A 15,962-nucleotide genomic window follows, 5' to 3' on the forward strand; every position below is an offset into this window, starting at 1 on the left:
TTCATTGTTTTACACAATCCATGATTGTCATGGAAATAGGAATCAAATCAAAATTGTCAGAAGAGTTTTTTTTTTATTGTTCCATGTTCCACATTTCAACAAATACATAAAACATCATAATACAAAAGCATGGATGAATTGTCAAGTACAGCTTATAAGACAATAAAACATGTGAAATATGAGGAATCTACATAGAAGCATTGCTTGTAGGGTGTAGATTCCTAGATGCGGATGTGAGATTATTTCTTACTTGGTATATTATGTCATTAAAGGAATGACAATTAGTGAATTGGAGAAATATAAACGCCGAAAAGTAAAAAAGAAAAAGAAAAAACAAAGAAAACAATATCCGCGGCACAAGACTTCTTCAGAGTTGCGTGATCACCCGAGCGAAAGAGTGAAAAATAAATGTTGAAGGTGTGATGGAAGTGTAAGAAGTATGAAAGCGAGCAGTGATGAGGCAGACTTGGGATACCTCACAGTATAATAATATGATATTATGTAATAACTAATTCGCGACTCCTGCGCGCGATGATAGGGGGGGGGGGGGGGGGTGTCCTCCTTCCGTGGCCTTATTTCATAAAAAATGTTGATATGATAGCAACTCTTGCTGGAATGGCAATTGTCATGGTAACGACAAGAATCCAGCTCCCTGACTGGCTGCTGCTATTGGCATTCCAGCAAGAGTTGATATCCTAACATCTTTTATGAAATGGGACTCATGTGTGGAAGCAACAGTGACAACTGGCTTACTTCGTTCCTTCGGGTGTTCGCGTTCGCGTCGGGTGGTCGCGTTACCCGACATTTCGTAGATTAGGTGCCCTAATATACGAAGGGTCGGGTAAGGATGGGTAGAATAATCACAATTTAATACAGATAATCCTTGACATAAGGCTGATCGTTTAACGCGACTATACGTAAAAAAGTGTCATTCAAGTGACGAAGTATCGGGTGAATCAGGGACGGCGAAACCAGTGAATAAATCAAAGCAAAAGACATCAAACTGGCCACAAAATAGCACAAAAATGGCAATAACAAATAAAAGAGTATAAGATATCCTCACAAACATAATTTTATGGCTAAATAAAAACAATATCATTACAGGATGGAGAATATGAATACACATGTATTTAAACTTCCGAAAATATCCGGCTCTATTAGGTCCGATGGAACAGTAAAACACGCAAGAACCTACAGACATGGTTGTAAGCGTACGCTCGCTTTGGCAACCAGATATATGTATAATATGGACATGGCTAAATTATGTTAAAAAATAATGTTTGCAAAAATCACGACGGTACACAGAATCTATGCTCATTCAATCCCAAAGTTTGCATTTTGCAGTCTTTAAGGTCGACAAAACATAGAATTGCATGGTAAGCAGAGAACGTAAACTGAACCAATTAATCAGAGTTCTGTGTGAGTCTATTTTGTCCAACCAAACAAACTACAGTAATCAGTTTTGAAAAATATCAGAAAGGGATTGAAAAGGCTCACAATCTTATCAAATTTTGAAGGGATTATTTCATGCACCGTAACCAGATTCTGATCATATATCTGAAAAGAATTCCATCTTTTCAGTCAAACAACACAAGTATTCGCAGTGATGTAAAAGAATGTCTCCATATCGATACTATGTGGTTTTGTACAATAAAGGACATTTATCCTGAACTAGGTCCCCACTCCATTCACCGCCATTCAGTTACACGTACAAGTGTACATAATTTGTATTTCGTCAAAGTGCAGCCGGTGACTGCTGTCAACCTCCATAGACTTTGCACATGGTAAAGACACCACGCAACTAGAGCCTAGAGGGGACCGATATCACGATTCAGCCCAATAAAGTCCATGGAGGTGGTATGAGCTAGCTGTCACCAGCAGTGAAGAAATGAGTGGAGACAGAAACCACGATAATGCCGATAACAATGTTGTCAAGATGTTCAAATAGACCAGGAAGGACCAGATCGTTGTAATCCACGAGTCGAGACGACTAAAACTTTCGCCGCACATACTGTACAATATGAATGGTCGTCCATTGAAACCTGCATGATCACTTTATCGCACGCGAGTGTATCGCTTTGCCATAGATATGCACGGCGAGCATTATGTGCTGCTAGCCTTGTATACAAACGCTTGTGATAATTTTTTCAGTGTAAAAACATAGGAATACAATCGCGTATTCGGAGATAAAACACGCGAACGTTCGTAAATTCGCACTGGCTTTTTCTCGAAGATTCGGGGAAGCTGTACCCGACACTTCGTAAATAATAGGGGTCTAATTCTCAAATGCTCCACCCGACCCTTCGTATATTAGGGCATATAATCTACGAAAGGTCGTGTATCGCGACCACCCGACCCGAACGCGATCACCCGATCAAACGAAGTAAGCCGTGACAACTAACGATAATTAGAACTGGTACAGCAATAGAAACTGATTCAACAAACAAGAACATCGGCTTCCATTTGTACTTGTTATACAACCACAACAATAACAACAGCAACATATGCAACTACAATCCCAAAAGTATACCTCTACAACTACTATTGATGCAACGAAAAACTAAGATGTCATAATCGGCTTATTGTTGTGTTCTAACTGCGTAAAAGAAAAAAAAATCGCCGACCGCATTATATATACGATTATCATTACCAGATTACTATTGTTGTTGTTGTTGTTGTCCTTTACTATCATTACTAGTATTAGCATTATTGTTATTATCACTCTTCTATCAATATCGTATCATCATTATCATTTTTTTTACTCCTTTATGGTCCGAATTTGCAAAGCATTATGGGACTCAATGCCTCAGCATTTCTATTTTCTCCCACAGCCATAATAAAATTCACGTAGTTTATATTACACACTTAGAACGACACCCGTAGGCCTACAAGGGAGTAGATCTTTAAAGATAGAATCGCGTGTATACATTTTTATAGACGAAAATGTTTGTCATACATCAGGCATTGCACTTATCAGAGATGGTGTATCATCAGATGATCTCAAGGCCTCTTATTGACCTTCTCTTATTATGCACATTCTCGCAATGTCCCCAATGTTGTCATTTGATTTCACAAGCAAAAAAGTTACGCAAAATGTACAATATCATTTCATTCTTATATTTATAAAAAGGAAGGTTGCCTACGATTATTATTTCTTCATTTTACACTTAATCTGTAACAGTAGAAAACTTCAATGAACATGGAAGAGTTATGAATGTTACAAAATAATGAAGGAATCTACGAGAGCCAAAAAGAGGCGTGCTCCATATCGTTTCATAGTGAACAACATGCACTCTGTTAAAAGCGGTCAGAAATGATTCCTACAAGGCCATACTAACAAAAGGAAACACAAAAATTCCGACAAACACGGACATTGCCACACACTACACACATTCCGAGAAGAATGTCAATATTCCTGTAAAGGGAAAATGAAAATCGATGATTCTAACTTCTGCACTACACCTTGTATTATGATTGTTGCTAGGACACAGGGTCACATATTATACGGTGTCGTTGTACCTTGTGGAGAACTGTTATAAGGAAAATATAAAGAGGATTCCACAAAATTTCATTTCTTGAAAAAAGAAATTACAGTCATTCCCTCAGCTTGTATGATTGACATAATTCAAGTGTTCTTTATCGTGGGAGAAATGTGAAAATATGTTGAATTTTCTTTATATTTCTTTATCTCGTTTTATGCATCTGACATCATAAGCTTGTTGTAGTCTTCTCACTCAGCAATAGCGGCATCAAAATGTCAAAAAATTCAATAACTTCAACGAATTGTCCGATTTTCCTCAAACTTTCATTGATGATTGTATTTACCCAATATTGCTACATTATCTCAATCTTTATGTATATTAAGATGAAGTTGTCATATTTTGAGGACTCACGGTTTGTATTCAATACTGCGAGATGAATTTATTGAAAACTAGCATGTCTTCTCTCTCCATTTCTCTCCCTATATCATAAGTCAAAGCTCGAAGTGTTATGATATCGAAAGACCGTTCGATGCACTGTTTCACTAATTATTGTACTCCAAAGATTTTACTTTTTTTTTCTTACTTATCACTGGAACTGAATTCCTCAGCGGCACGGAGACAAACGCAACACGCTGCCTCCCCCATTCTGTATCAAATGTAGTGACCCCCGAATGAGAATAGCGCTGGCTCAATGGGTCAGCGAAAATACGATAGGCTACAAGAGAGCTCCCTGTGCTTATCTCCTAACCCAAAATGGCTGTCCCAGCGAGCCACGAGAGCTTCCGAATGGACGCACACTCTCAGTGCGCATGCCCATACAGAGAGAGGCCGAAAGAGCCACGCGTCTTCTGGCCTCTCTCCTCCAATCACCGCAGCTCGCGGTGACAATATTTGTGTATGATGCGTACACACACACGCACACACACACACACACACACACACACGCCGCAGCGTCTTCTGGCCTCTCTCCTCCAATCACCGCAGCTCGCGGTGACAATGTTTGTGTATGATGCGTACACACACACGCACACACACACACACACTTGTCTCAGTGGTAGCATTGCGCAATTGCATGCACAAACTTCGGTCGTTCGGAGTTTACGTACCTTTAAGCCCAACCGAACTGTAAGACGAAGATCTCAACCATCCATCGTCTTGATAAAAGTTTACCATAATCAAGGAGGTATGCCTCCGTGCCATAATGTATCGAAAATGCGTTTGATTTTTGCAGGGGGGGGGGGGGGGGGTTCATGAAGCGTTTTGTCTGATATTTTGTTTTCTGACAAATTCGCTCTCATCCAATCAGATGCAAGGATTTCTGTAGCTTATAACAGTTTGTCAAAAAAAAGTGACGATTTATTCCAGTCAAGATTCTTCGGTTGTGTGTGTGTGTGTGTGCCTATACAGAGATCAGTATTAAAGCTATACACAATTCATTACGGGGAGTCACAAATATTTCCGGGTCAGTAGGGCAAGCCTTCCCACTTTATTGTATCCACACGCTGGAGGGTTTTAAAGGGATTATACAGTATTGGTGGAGATGAGAATTGGGCTTTTAACTTTTTGTGAGATACCAAGAAAACATGCACTTATGATATAGTACAGAGCAGACCACTTTAAGAGAAATTCAAAGTTTATTTGATGAAAATCGGGTTTGGAATGACTGAAACATCAAAAAACAAAGTAAAACAAAGCGATCGTAACAAAGTGTGGGTTCCACACTTTATTAGAATCGCTCTTTTTGGATATCTCAACCATTTCAAAACCAATTTTCCTCAAATAAACGTTGAATTCCTCATAGAATTACATGCTCTTTCATATTTCATAAGAGGTTTCTCATTATCTCACCAAAAAAAATTTAGAAACCTGAAATTAAGTCTCAACCAAAACTATACGATCCCTTTAAGTTTCAGCCTGTAATGACCTGTTTCGACCGGTTTCAAGTTCACCTTCATATTATTACATGGCGATTGAGATAATGCAGCAATATAAGCAGAACACATCAGTGAAAGTTTTAGGGAAATCGGACAATCGGTTCAAAAGTTATGAATTTTAAAAGTTACTGTGCAGTCACTGCTGGAAGAGAAGACTACTACAGTTTATGATGTCACATGCGTTGAACGATACAAGGAAAATAAATAAGAGAATTCCACAAAACTTCGGGGTTTTTTTTAAAGTACACATTCCCTCAACTTGTAAACTGACATATGAAATTATGTTAAAGGTAATATTACTCCCTCTGCCTTCTGAAAGAGGCAAGTCATGTGCTCTTTTATTATGCGAGAATAGTGAAAATATGTTGAATTTTCTTTATATTTTCTTTATATTCTGTACATATGACATCACAAGCTGAAACTTCAAAAATTCATAACTTTTGAACGGATTCTCCGATTTTCCTCAAACTCTCACTGATGTGTTCTACTAATATTGCTGCATTCTCTCAACCCACATGTTTGTGAAGGTGAATTTATCCTTTAATCTTAACACAAGAATTAAATTAAAATGATGATTTTGTACCATATTCTGATAACCACAAGCAGTCATGAAAGCCCGTATGATGATGATTCATCTATGAGTATAAATACAATGTATACATTTTACATAATGCTCGAAGCCCAAAATGCTCGAAGTCCGGTGTACTCCGCCTCGACACCAGCGAAAAATCAATATATTGCGGTGTATGATTGAAATGATGACAAATAATGATAATGATAATAATAACGATGATGATAATAATGATATTAATAATAATAGTAAGAATTATTATCATCATTATTGTCATTATTATTATTATACCATCATCATCATTGATATTAACAATAAAAATGAAAATTATAGGTAAGGACATGGTGCTTCCACAAAGGGGGGGGGGGGGGGGCAGCTCTCGTTTCACTCTACATTCTGGACTTTTTTATCTTCTTGTGCAGTATGGACCAAGGAGGTACTAGGAAGAGGTATATACCTTGGTAACACACGCAGTACGTGCATCTCAAGAGGTGTGATGACCCTATCCCAAGAATCTTAACCGAATCTGTCTCTTTCCAGGATGAATGTATAAATTCTCTCGATGGAACCGCGTAACCATAAATTAAATGACTTTCCGCATGTCGCATGTGTCTCGCTATATTTACGACGAAAAGAAATAAAAAACAGATAGTCTGGAATTTATAGACTAGTAAATTCCCACACCCCAGGCCGCACGGGTGTGAGTGTGTCAGTGTGCGTCTGCGTGTGTGTCTGAGTGTGTGAGAGGGAGATAAAGGGGAAAACAAAAACCGATGGTTGTGCTTTCAAGCATTGCATGATTATTCCATGATTAGTAGCTCTATGATTATTCCCTTTATTTCCTGGTCATGGTAAATCCGTTGCGTGTTCGGATACCAAGTAACACAAAGGAGAAGAAACATATGTTCTTTCGATTTTACCATTTTACTCCTAACGCAGTAATAACCCAAATTCAGGGAACTGGCTAGTGAATGATCGGAATGCGGTAAAGTACAAGATCCGTATCGCCATTGCAGACTTGTTTGAGAAGAAAAAAAAAATCATGACAACGACCACAGGGTATAATTGTGCTCACGTTAACCAATAATATATCTTATCTGCAAACTCCTTCCTGATTTTAAGATGTAGCAATCATAATTATTTTCTCTATATCATTCATGCGTGGAAACGCTCATTATCGCAAGAGAACCTTCAAACTAAACTGGATTGATAATAGCATGTAAAGCAAATATGCATGTACACAAAAAAAGAAATATATATATATATATATATATATATATATAAATATATATATATATATGCAAAACATATGCTAGGTTGCATATCATACACATGTATAAGGTTATGATTTATATGCCAAAGACCGTCAAATCGAAATCATCTGGAAAACAAATTACAGTTCGTATGCATAGCAGAGACATTACTCATATATAGTGCATGAAATAATCATTTTTACCACCCCTTCCTCCCTCCGAAAATAAAAGTACAGCTTGAACAAAGACAAGAGGAGTCCAATGAAAGAACATTTGCTGAGTTTATGAACATAATTCTCGCAACCAGTGGGCGGCTCAGAGACGGTTCGATGTCTCACACTGACATACAGGCATCTATCTTATACAGGATGACGTTGGTTTCATGTGGTGGAAACATTACAAATTCTATTTCATCGACTGGCCCTCCCTATTTCATCGACTGGCCCTCCCACCCTCTCCTTCCCGATGAATTTTAGCCTCGGATGTATTAAATTGTGAGAAACGTTGCGCAGCCAAAGATTGAGTAAGAAACAAGAAAATAAACGTTCAAGGAAAACACGCCTCTTCGTCTTCAGGGTCCATGTCGTTTCTAGTGGAAATTACAACGATGCGATTTTCGAGCCAAATTCTACTCGGAGACTTTGAAACACGAAAAAAAAAAAAAAGGTCGAAAATTTTGAGATTTTGTATACTTGGAACTGCTTACCATGCATGTGATAATGTTACACATTAATCTGTACCAATCTACCAAAACAATAGTTTCAAATTCGTCTACTATTTCAGTATAATTTCCTATTTATTTATCACAATTAGTGAGCGCCACGGGAGACTTCTCATACCTCGGGAAAGGGTGAAGGAGGTATAGACAATTTACCTCAGTTCACACATGTTTTTCATATAAGGTACACACACACAGAACACATGCAGAAGAAAAATACACTCCAATTATGATCGTTATCAAGTAGGCCTATACAGAGATGATAAAGTATAAAGCATGGGGGAAATGTTTACTGAATTGACGAGACTTGCACAAAATGGACAACGGAAAACACAAAAACTAAAATGTTAAAATGCTAAAATGTTGACGAAACGCCAAGACTTTATATTGTCCTTTTGTTAAATACTATACTTTAATGTGATGTCTGTAAATTTGATGATAATCCTCCTGTAATTGAAAGTCTCTTGGCTCTACTGAAATCTAATAAGGATTTAGAATATTTCATAACCAAGAAAAAGAACAAACTCCCCCTACATTTAAAAAGAATGGAGATTTTATATCAATGTTTATAATACAAGTACTTGTTTTCTCTTTTAAATGTTTAATGCTGCTTTGTATAATCATGTTAATAATTTTTGTCTGGATTCTGTAATTGTGTTTTATATCTTGATCGATTAAAAAAAATAGATTCCTTAACCATTTTCTCTAATTGCTTGTCCTCCGTCTAACTTGCCTACGGACATGATTATATCTGTATACCAACCTACGTACTGATATATCGGTTGAAAGGATGACTATCGTTTTGGTTGAAAGGGACTTCAGGTTTCTAACCTTTTTGTGAGATAATAAGAAACCTCATGACAGAGCATATACTAATGATATTATACTAATACTAATAATATTCTTTGAGGAATTTAACGTTTATTATTGATGAAAATTGGTTTTGAAATGGCTGAAATATCCAAAACTAAGTGATCATAATAAAAGGTAGAATCCACCTCTTATTATGATTGCTTTGTTTTACTTTTTTTGTGGATATCTCAGCCATTTTAAAACCGATTTTCATCAAATAAACTTTAAATTCCTCTTAGAATTATATGCTCTTTCATATTTCTTAGGTGACTGAGTCCCCATCTCAACCAAAACTCTACCATCCCTTTAATCCCCTTCTGCTCTCTCTCTGATTTTCTTTCTTTCTTTCTTTCTGTTCTTTCTTTCTTTCTTTCTTTCTTTCTTTCTTTCTTTCTTTCTTTCTATTCTTTTCTTTCACTTTCTTTCTTGTGCCCTAGTCCTTCTTTCTATCTTTCCTCGTATCTCCCCGGTTCTCATTCTTGTGTTTTTCCTCTACTCAAAGGAGCTAGCGTGCATCCGCGTTATACAGAAACGCCGCTCGCGCGCTTTCCCTTTTCTTTTGGTGATAAGTCTGGTAAGTAAAACACATTACGGAGAGCAAGAATAGTGCACGGACTGGTTGAATTCCGGGAGACCAAACCTTTTTCCAAGACTCCGTTTGTTTGTTTGTTTGTTTGTCTGTTTGTGTTTCGTGGTTTTGTTCTTCTACGATATTTTTTTTTCATTATTGTTGTTGGTTTGGTTGTGTGATCCTTTTTTTTTGTTTCACTGCCACCATCTTTGCTTGTATGTCAGATATACATATGATATATATATGTATATATATATATATATATATATATATATATATATATATATATGTGTGTGTGTGTGTGTGTGTGTGTGTGTGTGTGTGTGTGTTAATATTAATTTTTTTAGAGGAGGGGGCTGGGAACTGCAATGTTCCACCCGAGCAGACCATGACAATATGAATGCATTTCACGCCTTCATCAAGGATGCATTTGTTTGTTTGTGTGTGAATGTAAGTTTGCCAACTGAAAGATAAAGGAGTTTGCCAACTGAAATATAAAGGGAAAATCCCCTTTCACGCACAAAACTGATGCAAAATAGAGAGAGGAAACGTGTCTTTTATTATCAATATCATGACTTGTGTACTTTATAGGAAAATACACTCTATATGTCACAGATTTTACGTTTTATCCCCAAAACAATGAGTTCTTCAACATCGTGGATAGGAGACGGAATAACTTTATAAGATGAAAGCACACTACAACCTTTTCTCTATTTTGACTTATAGACGAATGCTGACGTGAGTGACGAGACGGTCACGTGGCCATAACGGCTACACGGTGAGATGTCTATTATTGATAAGAGGACATAACTAATGGTTGTTAACACGATGATGAAGTGGAGAAAGCTCTTCAATCTTACACAGGATATCCTGAGTTTGAATCCCACCAGGTGCGAACGTCCGTGGAACGAGATAATTTCACCCTTTTATGTCCCTTTTGACCCAGGTGTCCAAGAAATAGATGGTGATACCCTGGGTTATTTAACCATACCGCCATGCAGCGACATGCATGCGAGCAATAATAGCTATTCCATTTTGTCCGTCACTCTTCAGTATTCGTTTGTCACAGATTTGTTCTTCATATAAAAGACACGTACAAATAGCATAACAATTCCTTTCCACGGTTCATTTATGACGATACAACTTCTTTTTGAGTGTTGTTTTGTCAGGCATGTTATGAAATCTCAAGGGATTTTATTACATTTCATCACTCATTTTAATTAAAAAAAGGATGTAAATGTTCAAAACAAGTCACGCAAAAGAGTATGACATAAATTATTCTACACATATCGAAATATAATATAAACACAGTATGAATTGTGATGCCTAGGGGCATGATATTGACTAAATCATGTTGAAAATGGAGGTTAGTATGATCAATCAACGCAGTCAAATTTTTTATTGGTCCTCTCAAATCACTGCTGGGTTACAAATTAAATTGTTAATACAATTTTTCCTTCGAATTGGTCATTTTACAAGTTATTTGATACACACATATATATATATATATATACAGCTAGGTTCCTATATAATATATATCATAGGCAATCGAATGATGTCTGTGACAAGGTCCGTATGTTTAATGAGTATTTGGAATTACGTGCATCGCGGCGAAACGTGATTTCCTGGCTATGGAGTCTGCAGCTCACGTTCTTCTGCGTGAGTCTATAAAGAGCTACATGACCTGCTATTAAGGGAGAACAATTATTACGAGGTTGCGTTTTCTGAAACGAACCGTGACAATTCCAGCGTGCTATAAATCCCTTTGTGTGTCCTTGTCACACTATTCTTGTCTCTTCCAAGAAGCAGAACAAAAGGCAGGCGCTGGGACCCGACTGAACTGGATATAGAAGCCTAGCTGATCTATGGTGTCATAGCCATAATAAACTGCAGAGCGCCATTCAACCAAAAACAAAGAAAAAGAAAAAAGAAAATCACGCTCCAGCGCTGGAAATGAATAATAATCATAATGCCCGTCGGTTCCTGACATCCCCGTACAATTGGCACTGCTGTAGCGGTTTTCCTGTCCTACTGTGCCATCTGTTACAGTAGAACTGTAAACAGACTTAAAACACACACGCAAACGGAAAAGTAGGAGTTTCCTTAAAAGTCGGAAATTAGTAAAGAAAGGGTTATCTTCAGTATGATTATAGAGTTCCAGGAGAAAATGATAATGAAAAGAACGTTTTGAAATTTCAAAGTTGAGCATGGTTTCACAAAACAATTATTTGGGTAACAGCTGGACATACAAACTACATTGTACCTGAAGTGACAATATTCACCTCGCTATTCTCCATTGGCCTGTATACACACATGTCTTCAACTGTTAAATAAAAATATTCCTTTTTTCGAAATAAATCATGTACGTCGTACTAAAATGATCGTACATTTTTGATAACTGTTGATAGCTATTAAATGGAGATGAATGCGCTGATGGTATTGTTTAGGAGAGCATGGTTTCATGATAATTTCATGTACTAACCACTGGAGAGCTAAAGGCTGGACCATCCCGTCGTCCAATGTTTATATCTGGTAGAGACCGCTACCACTTTTTCATGGAGCGGAAAACTGCAACTCGAAACTTCCATATTATGTGGCATGTCCTCTTTTAATGAAATTCGCTCAGAATTTCGCTCAGTTTTATGCAATTCATTTAGTGATCTTGATTATGGTTAAAAGCATTACCATTTGCAGATAAAACCAAAAAAAAAAAACCAAAAAAAAAACAACAACAACCCTAGCTTTAGTGCTTCAAAATATTTCTAAAATGTGAGTTATCTTAGGGATAGAAATAACCAATGTAAAAATGTTAATCAGTAAAATTAATGCAAGAATTGCTACAGTATACAAAATGTGAACAATAGTTACAACGAAAATGTTTCTAGAATAAACCGTCAACAGTTATGGTTTATTGAGAAAAATGGTGATATCTCCTTATATTTCAGACTTAACTGCAAAATTGCCACATGCTACGATGTTTTGGGATACAACTTAACTGACCTACACATAATGCATCAACTCCAACATTTTTTAAAATCACTGCTCCCAATGGTAAACAATACCTTTAATAGGGGACGGGCGAAGGGTGCTCACTTTACGAGGAAAGCATAACCAGGGAGGTGGGCACCTCCCTGTATTAGGGAACGTTTGTATCAGAGTGGGGCCCAGTCTGCGTTTAGAAAAGTTTCTATGGATACCTCAAGGCTCCCTGTTTGGTCAATTATTTTTCACACTCTTTGTAAATGACATTTGTACAGTTGATTTAGGAAATAATTCGAAAATGTGTTTGTATGCGGATGATACTGCAAAGTTTGTTCGTTCGAAAAATGTACAGGAATTAAGTCAACTTTTGCAAGATAAAACGAATTTAATTGGTCAATGGTTGGAGATAAATTGTCTTGTTATGAATATTAAAAAAAACCCGAAAGTTATGTTAATTGGATCGAAAGGGGGGATAAAGAAGAATAAGTTGCGCATTGTGTACAAAGGTACACTGTAAAAACATCGGTGTTAGATTTAACACCACGGGTGTTAAATCTAACACCGATCAAACTTCAATAAAGGACCACACCCACAGGTGTTAAAAATGCACTGTGATGGTGTTGAAAAGTGTTCACTTGACACTTCGTGGTGTTAATTTGACACTGTACCTGGTGTTATTTTGACACTGTACTGGTGTTAATTCAAAAATGACACCACATGGTGTTGATTTGATATTTGTTGGTGTTAATATCAATGGTTTAACACCCGTCCAGCTTCAATAAGAGACCACACCAGCTGGTGTTACTTTGGTGTAAATTTATTTTCACATTTTTTCAAAAATCTAGTATTTTAATGTAAAATTCTTGATCGTCTTGTTTAAATTAAAAATCAACAAGAAGTGCAGTTACTAAGAAACTCTTCAAAAAACAGTTTAGAATTTGGAAATGACACCCGGAGGTGTTCATTTAACACCACAAATGAGCACCGAAAATTTAACACCAGCTCGGTGTTCACTATTTAACACCGGACTTTTTGCAGTGTAGTAGTATTGAACATGTTGATTCATTTAAATATTCAGGTGTGATTATTGATAGTAATCTCAGATGGGATAAGCATATCAATGCAGTATTTAGTAAGATTTCTCGGATAATTGGATATATTCGTAGGATTAAGCATTATTTGCCCGGAAGTATAATGCATTTGTTATATAATAGTTTGATATTGCCACAAATATTTTATTGTATTGTTGTTTGGGGTAGAAGTGCACATTGTCATTTCCATAAACTCCATAAACTTCAAAATCGGTATGCAAGAATTGTTCTGAAAGCCAGTATACTAACGCCTCATAAGCAAGTGCTCTCCAAATTACAATGGCCGTCAATACATCAACGAGTTCAGTACCAGAGTTGCATATATTTGTATAAGATAATCGATGGGATGAGCCCACGTTATCTCAGACAATTAATTGCTGTAAGACACACCATTTCATACAGGATATGCCGTTAATTGTCCCTTGTCTATAAATGCCCCCAAAACAAATTATTTTTAGAACTCTTTTGATTATCAAGCTTCAAATATGTGGAATAATTTGCCAAATTTTATTTGAAATGCGCAGTCATTGTTTGTTTTTAAAAAAAATATGCAGGGCATACTCAGCATGATTGATAGATTATGAAAGCATGCATAAAGGTATAATACATAATTTGTACATAATGGAAAATGTATCAAAATTAACTGAGATATGTGTATTTATGTTATTTAGTGTTACATACTATAAGTTCATAATGGGTTTTTTTTGTATGAAGAAATGATACTGAAGTCCCAAACATGAAGATATTGTATAATAACAATCGTAAGGAGGGGGGGGGGGGTAGGTGAAGTGGCAATACTTTTCTGTTCGCCCTATCAAGCTGTTATTAAGCTGTAATCGTAATAATATTTGAGTTTGTTTTAATTTTTGTTTTGGAGTGGTGGTTGATTTGTAGTATAGGTTATTTTATTATCTGTTCTTTGTTCAGAAGTTCATGACATTTTTATCTGTACATAATGTGGGCAGGGCCCCTTGGTAGAACAGTTAACCAACTGAAAGGGCTACCCTGCTAAAAAAATATTGAAATAAAAAAATGAATAAATAAATAAATGAATAAATAAATACATTTTGAAATGAAGCTATCACAGCAGTTCCTATAGGGAGTGGTGTGCTTGAATGCAACTGAATTCAATTAAATTCAGTTAGATTTCCAAATCGAATTTTATTTACAAATTTATAAGTTTTTCAGATACAACAACGGCAACAAATTAATGTAATACAATTAATATATAAACATGATATTTGCAAGCGGAAGAGATGAGCAAGTGTATAACTTTAATGATGCATGAAACTAATTTATTTGGTCACATGCCATATTATGAAGGGTGTTTTTTTTGTGTGTGTGTACGGCAAGTGCTTTTTTTTTTCATCTTGCGAATATTCCAGGTTTTTCCCCCTCATTGTGGAGACAATGTCTGATCGGATTTACCAGCTGATACAGGGCTTCTGATAAAGAGATGACCTATAACAATGCATACAACAACCACTGCTGTGCTACCAACGCCAACAACAACATCATTCTTCTGCGATGCTTTTCAGACATACAGTCTAATGATAATATTCACGTGTAACCACACATTTCCTTGGAAAACACAATCTCTTCATTAAAAACAGACAATCAGCTTCATAATGTTGGCAGTGAGACCAACCCACGTATAAAGACCAAGCCATGCGAATTGCAAACAACTACAGAGAGAATCTAGCAAGTTGCATTGTTGTTTTTTTCAAGATCTCCGGTGTCACTCATTGTATTTTTGATCACTTCCGAGAAGGTGAACTGCCAACTGCTGCGGCGCGTTTGATATTTAAACACGTATTTCCAATGAACTGCACATTGAATGATCTGACTTGTCCTGATGTTATTGAATGTTGAATTAAGAAACTACCTGGGAAGAATTAACGAAAATGAAAAATGAAAAGACTTCTACATGAAAGACATTCCAAAATGACGTTCATGGTAAACAAAAATGTCCGTCACTTTGATTGGCTTGATCAGTTTTCAGAGTTACCACCCTGGGCCCAGCCCTCCTTCCACCCTTATACCGGCGATGGAAAATTCGTGACAACCCACCCTATCACCTGTTAGCGGCTGATCACCCTTTCCTGGAAATCCATTTTTGTAGTTGACCTTTATTAGGAGCAATCGGCATTTGCTCTGCTTTTGAAATTCAAGTTTCAGGTCAGCAGATTGAAACTAGATCGGCTACTATAGGTACGTTTTATACAGTCACCCTGCATATACTGCGGTGATTACAATCACTCAGGAGGAGAAACGAATAAATTGCCCTCCCCTCCTCCCCCCCCCCCCCCCCCCCCAACACACACAGCCGAGAAACAATGTCGAGACGTGCGCCAGTTCTTGCTCGTTGTAATTGATCGGTCTGAACCGATCGCTTTTGTAAACTCTCCCAGAAAAAAAAAACCAATTTGTGACACGAAAGCACCACCACCCGCCTGGTAGTGGTAAAGATACAAGTACAACAAACACATAAACGCACAGACACACACC

Source organism: Diadema antillarum, unplaced genomic scaffold (genome assembly GCF_040938485.1).
Source record: "Diadema antillarum isolate AM-2024a unplaced genomic scaffold, OU_Dant_1.0 seq00000016_RagTag, whole genome shotgun sequence".
NCBI lineage: Eukaryota > Metazoa > Echinodermata > Echinoidea > Diadematoida > Diadematidae > Diadema > Diadema antillarum.